Below are 21,534 nucleotides of genomic sequence, written 5' to 3'. Positions count from 1 at the left end.
AGGGTTGTTTTGATTTGCATTTCACTTATGACTTAAGATGTTGAACATTTCTTTAGGTGTTTCTCACCCATTCGGCATTCCTCAGCTGTGAATTCTTTGTTTAGCTCTGAACCCATTTTTTAATAGGGTTATTTGTCTCCCTCAAGTCTAACTTCTTGAGTTCTTTGTATATTTTGGATATAAGACCTCTTTCTGTTGTAGGAATGGTAAAGATCTTTTCCCAATCAGTTGGTTGCCATTTTGTCATAACCACAGTGTCCTTTCCCTTACAGAAGCTTTGCAGTTTTATGAGATCCCATTTGTCGATTCTTGATCTTAGAGCATAAGCCACTGGTGTTTTGTTCAGGAATTTTTTTCCAGTGTCCATGTGTTCCAGATGCTTCCCTATTTTTTTTCTTTTAGTTTGAGTGTATCTGGTTTGAAGTGGAGGTCCTTGATCCACTTGGAATCATCCTTTGTACAGGGTGATAAACACGGATAGATATGCATTCTTCTACATGTTGACCTCCAGGTGAACCAGCACCATTTGCTGAAAATGCTATCTTTTTTGCATTTGATGGTTTTGTCTCCTTTTTCAAAAATCAAGTGCCCAGAGGTGTGTAGGTTCATTTCTGGGTCATCAATTCTGTTCCATTGGTCTATTTTTCTGTCTCTGTACCAATACCATGCAGTTTTTATCACTATTACTCTGTAATACTGCTTGAGTTCAGGGATCGTGATTCCCCCTGAAGTCCTTTTATTGTTGAGAATAGTTTTAGCTATCCTGGGTTTTTTGTTATTCCAGATGAATTTGCAAATTGTTCTGTCTAACTCTTTGAAGAATTGGATTGGAATTTTGATGGGGATTGCATTGAATCTGTAGATTGCTTTTGGTAGAATGGCCATTTTTACTATATTAATCCTGCCAATCCATGAGCATGGAAGATCTTTCCATCTTCTGAGGTCTTCTTCAATTTCTTTCTTCAGAGTCTTGAAGTTCTTATTGTACAAATCTTTTACTTGCTTGGTTAAAGTCACACCGAGGTACCTTATATTATTTGGGTCTATTATGAAGGGTGTCGTTTCCCTAATTTCTTTCTCAGCTTTTTTCTCTTTTGTGTAGAGGAAGTCTACTGATTTATTTGAGTAAATTTCATACCCAGCAACTTTGCTGAAGTTGTCTATCAGCTTTAGTAGTTCTCTGGTGAAATTTTGGGATCACTTAAATATACTATCATATCTTCTGCAAATAGTTATATTTTGACTTCTTTTTTCCAAACTGTATCCCCTTGACCTCCTTTTGTTGTCTGATTGCTCTGGCTAGAACTTCGAGAACTATATTGAATAAGTAGGGAGAGAGTGGGCAGTCTTGTCTAGTCCCTGATTTTAGTGGGATTGCTTCAAGTTTCTCTCCATTTAGTTTAATTTTAGCAACTGGTTTGCTGTATATGACTTTTACCATGTTTAGGTATGGGCCTTGAATTCCTATTCTTTCCAGGACTTTTATCATGAAGGGGTGTTGAATTGTGTCAAATGCGTTCTCAGCACCTAATGAAATGATCATGTGGTTTTGTTCTTTCAGTTTCTTTATATAATGGTCACGTCGATGGTTTTCCGTATATTAAACCATCCCTGCATGCCTGGGATGAAGCCTACTTGATCATGGTGGATGATTGTTTTTATGTGCTCTTGGTTTCGGTTTGCCAGAATTTTATTGAGTATTTTTGCGTCGATATTCATAAGGGAATTTGGTCTGAAGTTCTCTTTCTTTGTTGGGTCCTTGTGTGGTTTAGGTATAAGAGTAATTGTGGCTTCATAGAAGGAATTCGGTAGTGCTCCATCTTTTTCAATTTTGTGGAATAGTTTGGATAATATTGGTATGAGGTCTTCTATGAAGGTTTGATAGAATTCTGCACTAAACCTGTCTGGACCTGGAATCTTTTTGGTTGGAAGACGTTTAATGACTGCTTCTATTTCCTTAGGAGTTATGGGGTTGTTTAACTAGTTTATCTGTTCCTGATCTACCTTCGTTACCTGATATCTGTCTAGTAAATTGTCCATTTCCTGAAGATTTTCAAGTTTTGTTGAATATAGACTTTTATAGAAAGATCTGATGATTTTTTGAATTTCCTCTGAATCTGTAGTTATGTCTCCCTTTTCATTTCTGATTTTGTTAATTTGGACACACACTCTGTGTCCTCTCATTCGTCTGGCTAAGGGTTTATCTATGTTATTGATTTTCTCAAAGAATCAACTTTTGGTTCTTTTGATTCTTTCTATGGTCCTTTTTGTTTCTATTTGGTTGATTTCAGCTCTGACTTTTATTATTTCCTGCCTTCTACTCCTCCTGGTTGTATTTGGTTCTTTTTGTTCTAGAGTTTTAGGTGTGTTGTCAAGCAGGTGACATATGCTCTTTCCTCTTTCGTTCTGCAGGCACTTAGCGCTATGAGTCATTCTACTCTTACTGAAGGATGTATTTATTAAATGCAAAATTAGTTTTAACAGAACTTAAAAGGACAGTTTTGTTTTATTTTTTTAACTGTCCTATAAGAAATAAACTGTAGTTTGGTCATTTTGCTTATTAATGTACCAAGGAGTAATAATGTAAGGATATAATTCTGTGACATAGAAATTTTGCATACACAATAGCCATCCCATCAAATCATTCTTGTTATATTTGATTTTGCATTCCATTGCAATTCAAAATAAGTATCTTATATTTTCTGGCACTTTAGCAATAGGGTATTCTCATTTCTCAAATAACATGCTTTTACATTTTTATCTCAAAATATTTAGAAACAAATTAGGAAAAATAAATGTACTACAGAGTTTCCTTTATGCCTGTACTTAATATCAAAATATATCCTGTAAATTTTAGCTATTTTTGCAATTCCATTCACCATGATACATTAGATTTATTCTGGCTCTACATGTTTGACAGATTCAGCCGCACAAAAATGGTTGTCGTTATCACAGAACAGACAAAAATGTTGGCAACTAAGAAGGTTGCAATAAAAAACAGTCAATTAGAATTAAAGGGGTAAATAATGAAGAAGATCAATGCATGCTGGCTGGAAAACAGTACCGACCAACAAAACTGCACACGTATGAGCTTTAAATTTTAAGTAAAATATATTGTATGGAAATATGAACCCGTTCTAAAATGATAATCCTTATATCCTATTAGAATATCTAAAATATTTATATTATTCTTTTGAATGTATAAGGTTATTTTAAGTTTTATAGTGAGTCTTTTCTTAGAGGCACTTGTCTCTTTACATTCTTGTTTGCTTTACGATTAGAGAGTGGAGAGCCTGGTTTCCATCCCTCCACTATACCACAGCACTTTTAACATTTTTTAAATGAATTCATTTCCTAATTTTATACTAAGTGTGAAAGTCATACACACAGATAGTACTGCTTCATATAAAGAATTATATTCATAGTATTGCATTCAATCAATTAATAACTTTATATTTTCACAGTTTAAAAGGATGTTTGTATGTGTCTGAAAATACATGGAAGATACCTGTATCCCAACACTGACCCAATACTCTCTATTGCTGTCTTATCCCATAAAAACCTTTTTGAGAGTATATCAAGCTATGTTGAAAAATATGCCAATGATTCTTCAACCAATAAATGTAATAAAAACAGCTGTCTATTTTTCTTTCCAATGATTCTGTGTGTTCATATAAGAAAATGGAACTATTATTTCAATTGCATTTCTTTAAAAACATGAAATACTACAGTCTGCTGACCCTTGCCTTTCATATATAACAAAGATTCTTGAATCTTTTAAGTTAAACCAGCATCTAGAAGCTCTCTCATTTCTTTGAGGTAAGCCTCCTGCTCCTTTCTCACTCATTTCCTTCTTTTCTTATTGGAAATTGTTTGTAATTACATTTCAAATGTTATACCCTTTCCTGTTTCCCCTATCTCCCATCGACCCTTTCCATGTTTCTGTGAGTTTTGTACGATTACTGCCTGCCTACTCACACCTCAACACTCTGGCATTCCCTACACTAGAGAAACCAGACTTCATAGGACCAAGTCCTTTCATCCTATTCATTCCAGAAAATGCCATGCTCTTCTATATATGAGGCTGAAGCCATGGATACCTCCATGTGTACTCTTTGATTGGTATTTAATCCCTCACTTCCTTCTTCATTCACTGGACCAAAGCTTATTATGATTCACTGCTGTCAGTGCTGTCCTTGCAGTAGGGAAAACAATGGTCAGTGATCCTGGACCTCAGTAAGCTGAATGTTCAGACAAATGCATGAACACATGTAACCAGAGCTTGGTTCCCACTAAAAAAAAACATGCAAATATTTTCCCAATGTTGTGTAATGAACACTTGCCGTGGGGTTCAATGCTGTTTCAAAATACTATTGCCAGTATTACTTGGTGGCCATCTCCATGAGTGAGTGGGTCATCATTTATTTGAGATTATTTATTTAGTGTTGAATATTGAGAGCCTCAGACAAATTTCTTCCAGCAGATCTTTACACACACACATGGTTCTTTATTTGTTTTTTGTTTTCTTTGGTTTGGTTTTATATCAATATATATAGAGCACAAACTTAGCACGCTATCATTTTTGTACAGTACTCAGCATCTCTGGTGTGTGCCTGTCACACCATCTCTGACCCAGATCTTTTTGAATTTATGGAGCTGAGATGCCATGCATTTTACACATAGTAACCATCTTCCTTCTCTCTCCTCCCAGACCCCAAATCTCCTGCTTCTTACCACTGTTGATAAATACTTTATATACACTGATATATGCAGGACCAGAAAATACCTGTCTTTTTTGCTATTAACTAGGCATCCTCAGGCTCCTTCCATGCAGCATATGTCAAATGCCTGAGTGATATTACACCCCAAGGAGAGCCTAAAGCTGATAACTCTACAAACTAAAACTTTATTTTTTCCAAATATCACTATTTGTTGATGACTCTTAAAAACTTTAACCTCCCTGTAGCCCTCCAGGCACCAGCGGTAAAAGAAAGGATGGGGGCATTGTGGAGTGGGGGTGGTGTCCCTCTTTAGAAAGGTTCATTGGAGCAACTCCCATCTGTGTTCTCTGGAAACCAGAATTTCAGTTCTCAAGTTGGAATAGGCAGCTTGTTCCATTAGCAAACATTTCATGAATACACTAGTAGTTCTGGTCTGTAGACTTGTCATAACAAACAGGAAACAGCAGCAGTGGCACAATCTAGTATAACAGCCAGGCTTCTGTCAGTCACCTGGACAGAGAGACATTCTATGTTGTGGTTCTCTCAGGGAACTGAAGATCAACAGAGACTCAAGATGCAAAAACATTGTTCCTGCTGCTTTATTTGTTTGTCATAGTCTGTATTGCCAGATTTCCCTTGGAAATATATAAGGTGTTTGTAACGTTTGCTGCTACAAATATATTTCTGTTGCTGAGTAATCCTGTACATCATTTTCTCCTCAGAGGGATAGAGACTATTCCAATCCTTTATAGCTATTTCCGCTAATGGTGAAATGGGTAATCCAATATGTGATCAGAGGAGATGCTTTGACCATGTTTCCAAAATAATAAGTTTAAAAACCTGTGAGCTTTAATGGTACTTCAAACTCTTAAAACCACCTCAATAGCAGTTACTTATTCTTACTCTTGTATGTAATAAAATAAAGTTAGTTAAAAATGGTGAAAACAAGGTGTTTTTGAATGTGTAAGCCTGATGGTGCCTTTGATCAAAATGATAATTATCAAAACTATGATTTCAAGCAAGTTTATAAACTAATGTTTGCAAGATGTGAAGCTCCTATTTTATTATTCCTATTATGTTTGGCTAAAGGCACATGGCATCTAGTTGTAGGGATAAGGAATCACTTATTTTTGGAGAAAGTGTATGAGTGAGTTAGAGAAGTAAAGGACATCATTTCAATCCCCAAGTACATAGAAGTCGGATTGGTAGAACCATCATCATGTTAAACAAGCAGAAATGAGTACTAAGACAGAGCCATTTAGCAATAACATCATCTTTCTCTTATTTGGCTAAACCATATATATCATGCCTAGGGAAATTCTTTTAAAGCAAGGATTTTGCTTTTTAAAAGCATGTATGTATGTATGTATGCATGTATGTATGTATGTATGTATGTATGTATGTATGTATGTGTATGTCTATATGTGTATGAGTACATAAGGACATATGTTTATATATTGTACATATATTTATATTTGTATATTATATATGTATATATTTGTATATATGTGTATGTGGCCACATGTAAATATGTGTGTGTGTGTGTGTGTATATGTTTATATATGTGTGTACATATATATATATATGTGTCTGTACGTGTATATATGTAACATACAAGTGCACTCTATTTTCTAATTTTATGAAACCATTCTGATGTATACATTAGTACTCAAGAATTTTAAAAGCTGCTTTATAAATTTTGATTCAGGTTAAATTTCAGTTCAGAAAACAGATTCAATAAAGATAATTAATATTTATGCTATCAAATTTCTCAACTATTTCATAAAAACACAAATATTTACTTTAGTTATGTGACTGTATACGTTTTAGCATGAAACATAACTAATTAGCTTTTCCAGCATGTGATATAATTAGAGGATAATACTAGACCTATGTGAGGGAGAAAATATATCAAAGTACTGCAATATGTGATAGATCAGAGTGATAGATAGATAGATACATACATACATACATTCATACATACATACATACATACATACATGCATATTTACACTGATTAAAGATAACAGATGATATTGTCTACTTTCCTGTCCATCACCGCTAACCTCTACCCCTCACCTTTTATAGTGATTGTCCCCTCCACATTGATATCCCCTTACTTAATGTCCCAGACAAATAAATATCCTAACTTTTAAAATTGGTTAGAGTGCTAAACCAAGAATTCTCAACTGAGGTACCTCAATAGCTGAGAAAAACATCAAGAAATGTTCAACATCCATACTTATCTGAAAAAGGCAAATCAAAATGAACCAGAGATTCTACATTACACCAATCTCAATGACTAAGATAAAAAACTGATGCAGTAGCAGAGTAAGCTAGGATGTAGACAAATGGAACACTCCCTCACTGCTGGTGTTATTAGTACCTGTAGAGCCACTTTGGATAGCAATATGGACGTTCAGAGAAAATTGCAAATAGCTTTACCTGAAGACCCAGCTTTACCACTCACTTCAACACATATACTCAACCTTGATCCACATACAAAAAGGACATGAGGTTGAACAGGTTCACAACAGCCTTACTTACAATAGTCGAATGCTGGGCGCAAGCGTGATTTACGTCAACTCCACTGAGGAATAAATAGAGAAAGTGTGCTATATTTAAACAAAGGAACACTACTAAGGTATTAAAAATGAGGACACCAAGAACTTTGTAGGCAAAGGGATGGTGCTGTAAATTAGTGAAGTAACAGAGATCAAAAAGGACATAACATGGGATGAACTTAGTGACAAATGGATGTTAGCCATAAAGCTCAGAACTCCCATTATTGAGAGCATTTATCACATGAAAGGTAACATGTTAGGAGGCCAGATTGCGAATCCTTGCAAACAACTTAGAAGGGAGAACAAAATAATCATGGAAGGCAGAGGGACGGAGGGACATATTTAGAGGTAGAGAATGATGGACAAAGTGGGGGGAGTTGCAACAATGAAAAGAGACAGGAGAGAATTCCAGAGGAAAAGTGTAATAAATGACAATAAACATCAGTGGTTGGTGGTGAACTTGGGTTTCCCCAGGAAAGTCCCAGGTGCCAGGGATGCAAGAGGTTCTGATAAACCTAATGGGATGATGGCAGTTGAAATACCAAGCAGCAAAGAGATAGAACCATTAGAGACTGCCTCCTGTAGCTAGACATGCCCACCAGTGAAGGAATGGTGCTTCCCACACAATTCAAAATCTTTATCCTATATACATCCAAGGTCTAAAAAAAGACAAATACAAAAACAGAGCAAAAACTGAAGGAAAGGCCCTTCAGAGACACACCACCATAAGAAACATTTCTTCCACAGACTCTAAATCCTGGCCCTATTCCTGATTTCAAATGTGCTTACAGATAAGACCCTAATATGTTTGCCCTCTGAGGGGCTCTGCCATCACCTGACTGTGACAGATGCAGAAACACCTAAGCATTTGAGAGCACCTGACAGCAACAAAAGAAGAGTTAGGGGAATGCCTTAAGTATCTGGAGGGGATTGCAACCCAATTTGAAGAATAACAGTATCAACTAAATATAACCTTCAGAGCCTCAGGAAATTTTCCACATCCTAGATTATGCTTTGCCCAGTCGAAGACTTCTGCTACACAAATAGCAGAGTATATGGTGAAGACAACTGCCTCATCTGCCATATGTGTGAAGGGAGGCAATTGGTCCTGTGGAGACTTCATATCCCAGAGAAGGGGGATGTTAGAGGACTAAAGCGGAAGTGCGCATGTAGATGGGGGAGCACCATATTAGAAAAATGAGGAACAGAATAGCTTAGGGGATTCAAGAAAGAAAGACCAGTTTGGGAAATGACATTTGAAATGTAAGCAAATAAATAGATTATTTTACATATATAATGTATATAATTAATATTTTTAAACAGCAGAGATATTCCCATCTGTCTCCTTAAGGACTGTATATTTCATTATCTGTACTATAGCTTTATTGAAAGTTGAAATCCATAAGTACTGTGAGTTTCTTATTATTGAAATTTCACATAGAAACACCCAATCAATGTTTTATCTTCTGTCCTTATAGCTTTAAATCTTTAGTTTGACAAAAAACATAATTAAATAAAAAAATAGTTTTTATTTCTGTTGCATATGGTTTTCATTCAATGCCTCAAACGTCTCCCAATTTAACTGTACATCTCTGCATTCCCTCCATTGTCATACTCTTCCCACTCTCTTCACATTTGACATTCCTGTTCCTGACAGTGTTCCTCTGCAATCCATAAGTACATTTGTACATCACAAAGTGAGGATAGTCTGGACCACATCCCTTGACTTTTACACTAAACTAATCAAACTGATACAGTGTGGAGAATTAATATTCAGATTAAAGTGAAAATATATCCCATTTTTCTCTTAGGTCCGGATTATCTCATCTATGATGACTTTCACATGATCCATTCATTATCCTGAAAATTACATTTTCCAATCTGTAAAAGCACCACATTTTCTTTATGCATTCATTTGTTAAAAAACAACGTGAATATTTCTAAATATTCAAGAGTCTCTATACTAGCATGAATCAACATTTGGATATATTTTCCTCGCGTTATATCTTTAGGTGCATACATTTCCATGTTCCTGAAGAAACATCATACTGATTTCCAAAGTTGCTGTTGAAGTTTGCATTCCTACCAGAAGAATATCATTGTTCCCCTCTCCCCATAACACAGCAAACATAAGTTGACTCATGTGTTATAAAACTAAAATTTCTGAAAGGGAGGAAAAAAAATATCAGAATAATTTTGATTTGCATTTCTGTATTGTATAAGGATGATAAATATTTCACTTTCGATTCTTAGTCACTTGAGTTTCTTCACTTTTGAATATTTTGCTTAGACATGTAGCCAAATTTAATTATGTTTTCTTGATATATAGTGTTTTAGTTTTTTCTATTATTATTTATAGAAGCCCGATTTTGAACATGTACATGGAAATAATGCTTACTATTTTTGAAAATAGCCACTTTAAACTTATTAAGATCAAATTACATAATGCACATATTCAACTCACAGAATTGTCAGATCTGTTTTAACCAAGCGAAATCATAAGGTCGCTTCATGAAGTATCCCTATATAATAAAATATTTTCTATGTACATAACATTAAGGAATAGAGTTCATATATTTTATTCTTTGAGAATTTCCGCCAATGAATTTTGATGATAATCTTTTCATTTATTTTACCCACTCACTCTATTTCTTTGAATCCTAAATTTGTATATCTTCTACATTAAAGTACTGTTTAATAACTCTATTATAAACCCTTACAAATAATTTTTTTATGTACAGCAGTTTTTAGGCCTTTTCACTGCATTCTTGACTGTTGACTGGCTTGAAGCTTTGCAGGAAACCACAGCTGCTATGTGACATGAGGGCAGCACCTCTTGTATCAAGAAGACGCTTTATGTCTGATCCCATCCACAATTTTGGGGACCTATAGTCTCTTTGCATCTTGTTTCAGGATGGCTTTTTAGCCTTGGGGAAGGGGTATAGCATGTATATCCAACTCATCATGGCTGAAATCAATAAAATGTAGACAAATGTAGACAATATAATGAATGAAAGGAAGGGGTCACACTTGGAAAGTATTAACAGGATCGTCATAACCTCTGGCCATGTTAGGTAATGAAAGGTTTGAATTAATAAAATGAAAGAGAAAATCGGAAACATGGAGAAAACACAGATTATTTATATTTACAGTCCAAAATCTAGAATTTTTTTAAAGCATTCTGATTTACTGTGGGGAGCGGGTATAGCGGCAATCCCAAAATGGAGCCCGGGACTGCTGCCGCGTCTCATTAATAGCACCTGAAATTAAGCCATTCCCCATCGTGAGAGCTGCGCAGGCACACCATGACGATATATCAGACCATGTGACGTGGACCTAGGAATGGAGGTCACGCAGACAGGACGGTTGAGGTGGTTGAGGGAGGATATAAGGGAGTGGGCTCGGGGGCTGGATGGAGGCATTGTTCCTGCTTGCAGACAAAAGGGTTCCTGAAAAAACTGCTTTGAGAAGAATGTGTGGTGTCTCTCCTTTCCTGCTGGTCGGGGTTGGAAGTGACAGTAAATACTAGATGTATTTATATACCAATATTAAATCAGCTCATTTTGCATAATTTAAAAAGCTATATACTAAACAATTACAAAGAATCAGGTTTTTAATTTCTCCTTCCTGAAATATCATAGGACCACATGTATTCAGTTGAAAAAAAATGAATATACATTTAAATAGCATTTAAAGTGTCTAAGACTATTCAATAAAGTAGACAAAAGGATTGAATACATTAAAATTGTATTTTGAATCTGGTATTATCTAACAATGACAGACAAAACAAGGAGAGAGAATGAGACATGGGGACAATGAGGCAAAAGTGAAGGTAATGAGAGAGGGAGAAAGAGTTACAAACGACTGACACAAAGAGAGGAAGAGAGAGAATTACACAATAATTTACACATATACACACATATTCTCAATAAAATACTTGTGAACAGATTCAAGTCAACATTAAAAATAATCTTCTACCAGATAAGCTTTCTTCAAATCCCAACATAAAAGTTTGATTCGTCCTGGGGAAGCTGTAGATATGGAGGATATAGTTCAACATAATAAAGGCAAGGTACAAGAAGCCCAGCACAAGCATCGTGCTAAAGAGAGAAAAATTCAAAGCAGTTCCACTACAAGCAGGAAGAAGACAAGAATATACACTGGTTTCACAACTATGTATTGCAGTATGTGTAATTTTAGCTAGAGCAATATGACAACCGAAGAAGATCCAGGGAATACAAATGAAAAATGAAGAAATGAAAGTGTTCTCATTTGCAGATGTCATGATACCATTTTAAAAACTCTAAAAATATGTCAGTCTCTTAAGACTGAAAAATACAGTCATAATAGCAGAATATCATACGAACACACAACATTCCTTAGCCTCCTTTATGCCAATCCAAACCATACTGTGAGGAAATATGGGTGAAATTCCCCTCACAATACTCTGAAAATATAAAACGAAATATTGTGGACGAAAGTATTTAAAATGCAAAGACCACTATGAATTAGCTAGACGTGATCCTGAATAGAGACAATTTTTCTTTAAAAGATTAAGTTTCTTAAAGCTGAAAATGCATTCATGAAATAGTAGAATTCAAAGTGAACGCTCAAAACACGTTATCTTTTTGTTTTCCAATTTCAAACTATGGGCGAGTCATCAGGGAAATATTCCACTTAAACACTCTTAAAATATATATCAAATACCCTAAATTCCCATTGTTAGAAAGAACACTGTGAGTTAGAAGACATATGAAGTAACCATGATACATCCAGATTATACATAAGAACGTTCCACCTGATGTTCTGAAGGACCTTAAAGCCTTGAATGAATCAAATCTTTTATAGTTTTAAGGATAACTAGATAGTATAATAATGTCAATTTTTGATTAATTAATAAAGTTAAGGCAATAAATATTGATTAGAATATTTTACTACAACAAATCACCCACTTTTATGAAAATCAAAAATTTGACTATACTATTTCTATGGGACATAACATAACTTAAAACGACAAAGTGCTAACATGTTTAGGGAGATAATTTTAAAGAGAAAAAATGTGGGAGGAAAAATATGAGATTAAAAAAGTAAGTTACATACACAGTGTGATTTTGTTGGCAGAGTGAATATGTCAAAAGTTTGGAGTGACTTGGATTTATTTATTAATTTAAAAGGGTAGGTTACATGCCAGCAGGAGGATGGACTATCGGATCAGATCTCAAGAAAGTGCCAAATGTTCCAGTTAGTATGACTATGTTATAGTAAACATAAAAATGCCAGTGTGGGAAATTGAAGGTTTAATTCACCTCACAAGTTCCAGTTCATAATCAATGGAATCCAAGAAAAGAACACAAGGCAGCAGCATGAAAATAAAGAGGAACTCTGCTTACTAATCTGCTCAGCTACCTTTTCTCTGTAACCTCCTCAGCTTACTAGTGCTGTTACCATCCACAGTGGGCTAAGTCACCTTACATAAACTAACCATCAAGAAAATGCAAAATACTGATGCCCGCAAGCCATTCTTATGGAGTCAGTTGCTCAATAATGCATCATTTAGACAGTCACAATAAGCAATCACAGCAAGCCATAAAAGCAAAATAGAAAACTTAGCCAACGAAAGATAAGAGTACCCCTTCATGAATGGAATTTGAGGTCAAAAGTGAAGTTCTATGTGAGGAAGAAATTAGAAGGAATTATGCCAGAAATCACACTTTATTTAAAATAAAAAGTGAAAAAAAGACAAAGCGACAATTAAAATATTGTTATGTTTGACACATTGAAACCTCTTCTGGATTGCAGGGTAGAGTCAGGACTTGGTTTTTGGCTGGCAGCACAATTGATAGTCCAGTATTTTGGTGGAGGATTTTCCATCAGAAGCCTTAGCTTTACCACAGAGGCTAGATCCCAGTTAAAAATCATAGTCAGTCAACAGTTTGCCAGATCTTGTGCTCCAAAGAAAGGAGCAGTTCATTTAGTGATGATTTGGTGATGACTCTAATTCATTTCAGAGTCATAGATATTGCCAGCATATAGAAAACCACAAAACCCATTGTCAAACACCAATATTCTCTGCATTGCCCACAGTCACCATAGTAATATCAGTGTTGAGCTCTACAGTATGATTTTTTTCTCTTTCCTGTTGTTGCAGCTTATAAACCTTGTTTCTTTGACCCACAGAGAAGTTTCAAATAAAATAATGACAAACTTTTGCATTGAAAGCTATTGGTGACTTGTAGTTGTAGTTAAAAATGAGGACCTCAAGCAATCGTCACTCAGTCCTCTTCTTTTAGGATTGGGTTGATTAGCTATTGCTTTTGCTTTTGGTTTCATTTTGGTGATTTTTTGTTTTATTTTGTTTTCTTTTTCTTTTTGTTCTTTTCTACATGCAGTGATCAAGAGTGGTTAGAAGAATTTCAAGTACAAATTCAGATGGCTGGAAAGAGACCAGTCTTTCTAACAGGTCCACATTGTTTGCTGTACTAGGGATTTTTCTCTTGCCTTTAATGTTGCCCATTTCCACTTTTTGGATCCTTTTATCCTGGCATAATTAATACTACATATATATTATAATTATTTAAATTTCAACTCTGAATCTAAGTGCTCTATCTCCCTCCCAAAACCAGAGACATGGATTGAGTCTTGTTTGCTATCGTTTTGATTCTTAGATCGGGAATCATCCTGCGAACACTGAAGGTCCTATTCCCAAATTGATTCTGTATAGTTCAATAAAGATGCTCTTGGCCAATCAGTTGTGTGGATTTCTACCAACAGGCTAGTAGACACAAGGGTGGAGAAAAGATTTAGGGTGGAGCAAGAGTTACCAGTCATGTGAGATCTAGTATGGAGTGGCCATTGGTGTAGCAGGCAGGATGTTAAAAACACAGTAAGATGAGTGCATATTTGGGGTGCTGAGCTATGACTAATGTCAATTGAGAAATTGAGTTAGGGCAGATTTAGAGGTGTTGAGAAGGGGGTAAAAAGGACAGCTTGCTATTTGGTAGAGGCTTAAAAAAACATGACAATAGAGCTAAAGCACATCAAAAGTTCCTAAGCATATGTGGCTTTCAAGTGCATTGTAAGGGAACTTGAACAGCTCTGGTAGCTTGGAATTCCTGGAGCTTAAAGTGAGGCAGTATGAACAACCTTCTGCAGAGTATTATGAGAGCAATCCATGACCATAAGGAGCATGTGCAAAGTCATCTTGACCATGAGAGTTAGACTGTCCCACATGTATCTTTTGATTATAACCATTTCTTCTTTGTGATCTTTTAGTGTTCCATTTGCTTAAAACTATTACTGAAAAGGGTAAAATAATTCTAAAGGCTACTCTTCATTGTCAACTATTCATTGGAGATTAATTAAACCCCAATGATAGAGGGAATATGTGAAGAATTTCTGCATAATATAAGGTCAATGTCAAATGAACTTCTTATATGTATCTTTGTGGTAAGATGTTTCAACTTTAACCTAGATCTTTATCAAGAAATATTCTTTCTATTATTTTTTCAGGCATCTGCAGATACATCCTTTTGAGGAATGAATTCTTCTTACTGGAGACTATAGAGGGGACCTGCATTTCAGTGATAATTAAACGTCACTTCAAGACATCAAAGCAAAATATCAAAGTGAGAATGGAATAAATTTATTAAGACAGTGTTTTGCAAACAACTTCTTTCACAAACATCTTTGGCAGGAGAATTCTGAAATTTTGCATTTCCTATTTGACTTTGCTGGTACTCTGACAGAATCAACTCTCAATTGTTTGGGACTTTACGGGGAATTAAACACTACAAACAGAGAGGAATGCATCATATGCTCTGCCGTCTGTGTTAATATGGCTTCAGTGAAGAACAACTATGCTACAGCTATTCTTCTGTTTTTTCAAATATTATCCTCATACAAAGTGTGGAATCTAAGGGTTGCTGGATGGATAGGTCGAGAACACTGGCTGAGAGCTACAAACGCAGAAGTGGGATGGTACATGCTTGGGGCGTAAAAAGCCTGTGTGTAGATCATAAACAACTTCAAAATATTCATTGCTTTAATAATTACTTGTAAGTGGACTTCTGTAAAATGACTTCAGGAGACCAGCATGGTAGAGAAACAGTAACTGATTCCCTGGAGATTTAAATGCACTGGATTGTGAAACATGGACTTAGAGGTAGAGACAAGTCAGTGAATGAAGACTGGATTATCAATCCTCTGTTGTCTCTTAAGTTTCCCTGCCCCATGGTTTGAGGCCTACAGCAAAAGATTTTTTGGAATGAGGAATAGAATGAAAGCCAATTTGTTGAAAATCCCAGTCATAAGAAAATACTGACATCATCTGTGACAAACATCAAGTCTCAGCATGGCTTCAGCATGTCTGAATGTCTGCTGTCAGCATGGGCTTTTACTGCCATCCCTTTAATAAATGCAGAGCTCCAATCTGCTTCAGCCACATCATCATCTCTTCATTCTGTTGCAGGTAGATTAGATCACTGTGTCTGCCTATGCAGTCTTTCTCTACATATAAGGACCCAAGGAACAATTCTCACTCCAGGGAGCTGTTGAAAGTAATCTTGAATTGCATTGGTGTTGTTAGTAGATGTAATGCCTTCAAATCCCAGAAGACCATGTTTGCAAAGGAGTTGATTGAGGAAGTCTTGGGTATTTCAGTATTAGGGGCAGGTTGGATCGATGAACAGGACCGCCTTCCCAGACTAGATCTTGCAGTTCACATACACGTGAGCCATGCTGACAGGGTGCAGCTTCCAAGAAAAGAATGTTCAGTTGAAGATATTGGTCTGTTTGAGAATGGCAAACCCAATGTATTCTAAACCATGCATTCTATTTGAATCCCCGTAGAAAACATGGAAGAAAGAAGCCTTTACTTTTTCATTTTTGCACTCACAGTGATACCAAATCCTCATAGACATTAGAACCTGCATACTGAATATTTATCCATATGTCAATGACCAGATAAGACATCTTGCCTTTTGGACTAATAAACTAATGGATTCTAGGACTTTAAAAATAGTCAGTCATTGTTAAATTATGTGTTCCATAGTCTGTGATCATTGTGACTAGTCCGATTTCTCTGTACAGAGAGATTCATCCTTTACTGTCTGTTGGGGAACACCAACTACTACACCAGATATCTAGAGAAGACCTTTTATGGCATTTTGTCTCTAGTAAGAGTTTCAGGTCAGTTACAAATTTCCAATGGCCACATTACCTTAGTCGGATTTTCATATGATGCTTTGATACAGTCCTTCTTTTTTTCTATAGTTCTTGGCAACATAATTAAAATAGCAATTGTAAACTATTAAAGAAATGCACAGTAATCTATTTGCATGAATGCAGCAGAGAGGATTATAGGATAAACAAGAATTGGAAAGCAAGATATCCTTCCTTCCTAGGACCAAGACCAGGAAATCTTAACTATATAAACATCTGAGACAAGTTGTCTGAAGTTTGTTCTTTTCTTCAATCATGGGGATCCTAGTGAAGGAGCTCAAGTCTGAAGAGTTGACAAAAATTACCTTCATTTCTGATCCAGGTCAACTGCTGAATACCTCATTCATGGACCTGAAGAAACTCTGTATCCATCCTTCTATAATGTGTATATATCAATGTATCATTCATAGAATGGACACTTTACTGTTGGTTTGAAAGCAACAATTTGTCCCTGGAGAGACACAGATTTCTTCTTTCGCACATTATTTGACAGGCTGATGGTGGGTCTCATAAGTTCATTCCGGGATTTGCTTTACAATAATCATTCAGTTGTCTGGAAGAAACACTTTTTAATGTAGTGAGATCTACTAGAACAATATCAACCATCATCTTCCATTCCCAGTTTAATGCTGAATCATTCTCCACTAATTGTCTGTGGTCTCTGATGACAGCAGCATCTCCACAGACTAGTCTGAATATTGCTCTTAGCACTGCATTTAGGATACATCAATGTGATTTCCTTACCACTTTCATTCCCAGGAGAGTTTTTCAATTCATTTCATCTGATGCGTCTAATCTACATTGTCAGCCAGGATGAGTTTTGAGAGTTTTTCTAAAAAAATAAAGAAAAAATGGAAGAAATGAAAGAAAGGAATCCGGCAAGTATATCTCACCAATTGACTCAGAAATCTAAAGTGTTAGTCAGTGGAAATACTAGTGGAAAGTCTGAGATCATGAAGTCTCAACTAGAAGCACTTCTCTCTCCAAGATATTAGTGTAAGAGAGAAACTGCACTATTGGTATCCAAAGAATGGAGAAGTTTACTCTGAGCAGAGGACACAATACTTGCCTTTTATTTCTTACTTAGGACCTTTTTATAATTGACAAAAAGAATAAATGCAATGAGCTCTCAGTAAAACATCTGTTACCTTCAAAATTCTTGGCATTTGGAATAAAGAAATGAATGATATAAAAACTCTGACTTCCAGGAGCCATAAGAACTGCAAAGTCCAGATGTTTCTGAGAGGCTCGCAGCTCTAGATTCCCATATGCAGAAGGCTCAGAACAAGTCTATCTCTTCAGTGATCCTACTCAACTCCTACAAGGACTCACTGAGCTTTCCGAAGTACCATGTATTTCATCCTTTTTTTATAACAAGACAGAAGACCACCTTCCTTCTTCCCATCTCTGATCTCATCATCCTCTTCCTTCTCACTCCACAATGACTGTTTACTCTCGATTAGAGTTAAATTAGTAAACACTAGAGGTACTGAAGGGATATCTGAAGGGAGTTGCAGTCACGACAACACTTGTGATATCACAGAAGAAGCTAGTCCTCTCCAGGTTTCAATAGATGTTTCAGGGAGGGCCTACTGATTATGTCATTGTGATGTGCCATGGCTTACCTGTTAAACATCTTTCCTTACATTGACCAGATTCAAGGGTGCCCATTCCACGTATGTCTCATGTGACACAGTAGAAACCTTTATGTACTCCATCTCTCTAAAGCTAGAGAATTCTCCTTGCTTTATTAGCAGTTACAAACTTGGGATGGAGAAAGGTAGTCAGTGGCTTGGCATGGGTAGAAAAGATTTTGGAACATCTAGTGTAGAAGATTCTTCTAGATAATATTTTTATTCTCAGGTTCATTCCTGAGATATAGAGTTCAATTTTCTTGGTTATCTATGTATCACAAAGGCCAGTATTTTCCCTACAGACCTTTAATTAAATGAATATTGTATATCACTTTCTTATTGTACTTTCCTTGACAGGGGACTTCATAAATATTCCTGAATGTGTACTGAAAAATTCTTTTTTCCTATTCCATTATCTGCAACAAAGTGATTTTGGCAACAAAGTGTGCCCAGCTATAGAGTGAGAATAACAGTGTGAGTACTGTGTACTCACTTCAATTAATAAACTCCTAAAAGCTTCTTTTATGTGAAAATTACCAGGCATCAGAAAAGCAAAGGGCAACATGGACTACAGAATTCGGTTCTCTAGTCCCATTTGATATCAAACCTGCACTACCTATCTTCCTGTGTTCCCATGGCCAGAATTAAGGGTTTTGGATGTTTTATCATTATTCGTCCTTAAGTAGCAACCTTAGATACAGGAGGATAGGCAGGGAGAAGAATGACATGTTTATCAGTCAAACCTCAAACTCAATATGTTCATAATACAGGAGGGAGTCTATTTGACATTGTCATTTCTGAATTCTACATTCTTGACCTAGTTTGGCAGATTCTATGTTAATATTCCACTGAACCACCTAGCTGTAGGAGCCACCAAAAGTGTGTATATATAAATACACACAAACACACACATCTGACACCAAAATGATATAAAATTGATGAACCTAAGAACTGCAATCGGCCAGGAATCATATATAGACATTTCCTGAGAGACACTGCTAGAGTATGTGAAATACAGAGGTAAATGATAGTGGCAAACCCATGAACTGAAAATGGACTTCTTGTTGGTAAATGTTGAGAAAGGATTACAAGATCTGAATGGGGCTTTAATCCCCACAAGGACAATGCCAATACACGAAACCATTCTGGTACTAAATCAATATTCAAAGACTGCTCATGGGCAGACCAATGTCTCCAACTACAAATGTAGCAGAAGATGGCCTTCGTGACACCAATGAAAAAAGAGGCCCTTGGTCCTCCCTAGATTTGATTCCCAGTTCAATGGACTGTCAAGAGGCAGTAAGGGGGGTTATTGAAAAAGGGGAGGGGGGCAGGTTAGGGCTCTTATGGACAGGAAACTGAGAAAGGAAATTACATTTGAAATGTAAATATAGAAGTATCCAATTAGAAACGCAATAAAAATTCCTAAAGAAATGATAGAGTTAAAAGAAAAGAAAACTGTCAATGAATCACACATATTGACACAGAAATCTAACTGTCAGGGAATGGTAATCAGAGAAATACTAGTGGAAAGACTGAGATGATGATGTCTGAACTAGATGCACATCTCTGTCCCAGATATCTGCGTCAGAAACAAAGTGCACTATAGGAATCCAAATCAAGGAGGAGTTTACCTTGAGATGACATGACGATACAATACTTGTTGTCCCTCCTTCCTCAGGACTATTTTTCCTGGGGAAAAAGAATGAAAGCCATTAGCTCTCAGAAAAACAACTGTAAACTTCCGAATACCTGACTTTTGGAATAAAGAAATTAATGATAAACAACCTCTGACTTCCAGGAACCATAACAAGCAATGAAATCCAGATGCTACCGAGAGGCTCCCACCTCCTGAATCCCATATGGGGAAGGCTCAGATCAAGGCTATGTGTTCAGTGAACCCTCACAACCCCTACACAGCACTCCTTGTGCTTTCCCATGTACCACATATTTCTTCGTTTTTTAAACTAAAACTTCCTAGGCCAACTTCCTTCTCCCCATCTCTGATATCTACATCTTCTTTGATCTTCCTCACAAATAGCTGTTTACACTGAAATAAAGGCCAATTAATAAACCCTAGAGGTACTGAATGAATGTCTGAGAGGCAGTTGCAGTCTGGAAAACACTGTGAAATCACAGGAGAAGCTAGGGATCTCCAGTATACAAGAGATTTTTCAGGGCCAGCCTAATGATGATGTCACTGAGAACTGCCATGGCCTACCTGCTAAAGAGCTTTCTTTATATTGACCAGATTCTAAGGTGACCTTTCCAGGTGTGTCTCCTTTGACACAGTGGACACATTTATGTAGAACATCACTCTAAAGCTAGACAGTTCTCTTTGCTTTATTAGTGGTTACATGCTCTAAATGGAGAAAGTTATTACGGGTTTCGCATGTGTAGAAAAGATCTAGGAACATGGGATGTAGGACAATCTTCTGGATTATAATTTTATTCCCAGTTCCATTCCTGTGACAAACAGTTCAATTTCCTAAGTTCTATCTGTTTCCCAAAGGCCATTGTTTCCCTACAGATATTTAATTGAGTGGATTTTGTATTTCATTTTCTAATTGTTCATTCCTTGATAGGGCACATTATAGATATTCCTGAATATGTACTCAAAAATTCTGTTTTGCAATTCTAGTTTTTTGCAATGATTTTCGCAACAAAGCTGCTCAAGCTAAAGAGTGAATGTAATAGTGTAAATATTGTGTTCCTACTTCAAGTGATAAACTCCCAAATTTTTATTTTATGCAAAAATAACCTGACATCAGTAAATCAAAGGACAGCATGGACTCTAGCATGCGGTTCTGTTGTCCCATTAGGTATCATTTCTGGAATATCTACCTTCCTGTCTTCCAAGGGTGAGACTTCAGGCTTTTGGATATTTTACCATGATTCTTTATTCAGGCCATACAAAAGTTACAGGATGATGGGAAGGGAGAGGAATGCCTTGAGGCCCAGTAAAAGCTCAACTTCGATAGGCGCATAAGAACAGGAGGGAGTATATTTGGTATTGGCATTTGTGGATTCTCCATTCTTGACCTAGGACCTCAGAATCCATGTTAAAATTTCAACTAACTTCATAGATGTATAAGCCATCAAATATATGTACATATATATAAAAATAGATATAGATAAATAGATATAGATATATAGAGATAGAGAAGAGATAGAGCTAGAGACAGAGGCAAAGATAGATAGATAAATATATGCATAGATAGATAGATAGATAGATAGATAGATAGATAGATAGATAGATGGATAGATAGATAAATAGATCAGACACCAAAACTAGATATGATTCAGATTAATAAAGCTAAGAAGTGCATGCTGCCAGTAACAGGTTATAGATCTTCCCTGAGAGACACAACTAGAGCATGTCAGTTACCGAATTGA

General features: G+C 36.2%; 2 long non-coding RNA genes across 2 annotated transcripts in view; both read right to left on the bottom strand.

Moving 5' to 3' along the window:
* LOC134478888 (uncharacterized) overlaps window positions 1–21,534 on the bottom strand; it is a 156,747-nt gene that overhangs the window by 54,368 nt on the left and 80,845 nt on the right. The gene's annotated exons all lie outside the window — the stretch shown is intronic.
* Window positions 17,125–18,048, bottom strand: LOC134484616 (uncharacterized). Its single transcript, XR_010062130.1, has 2 exons — window positions 17,837–18,048; window positions 17,125–17,336 (listed from the first exon to the last, which is right to left on the bottom strand). It is a non-coding gene; the product is annotated as an uncharacterized LOC134484616 (long non-coding RNA).

This window comes from Rattus norvegicus (genome assembly GCF_036323735.1).
Source record: "Rattus norvegicus strain BN/NHsdMcwi chromosome Y unlocalized genomic scaffold, GRCr8 chrY_unlocalized_2, whole genome shotgun sequence".
Taxonomy (NCBI): domain Eukaryota; kingdom Metazoa; phylum Chordata; class Mammalia; order Rodentia; family Muridae; genus Rattus; species Rattus norvegicus.
The sequence above is the reverse complement of the archived record's forward strand: the minus strand, read 5'-3'. Positions and strand labels throughout refer to the sequence as shown.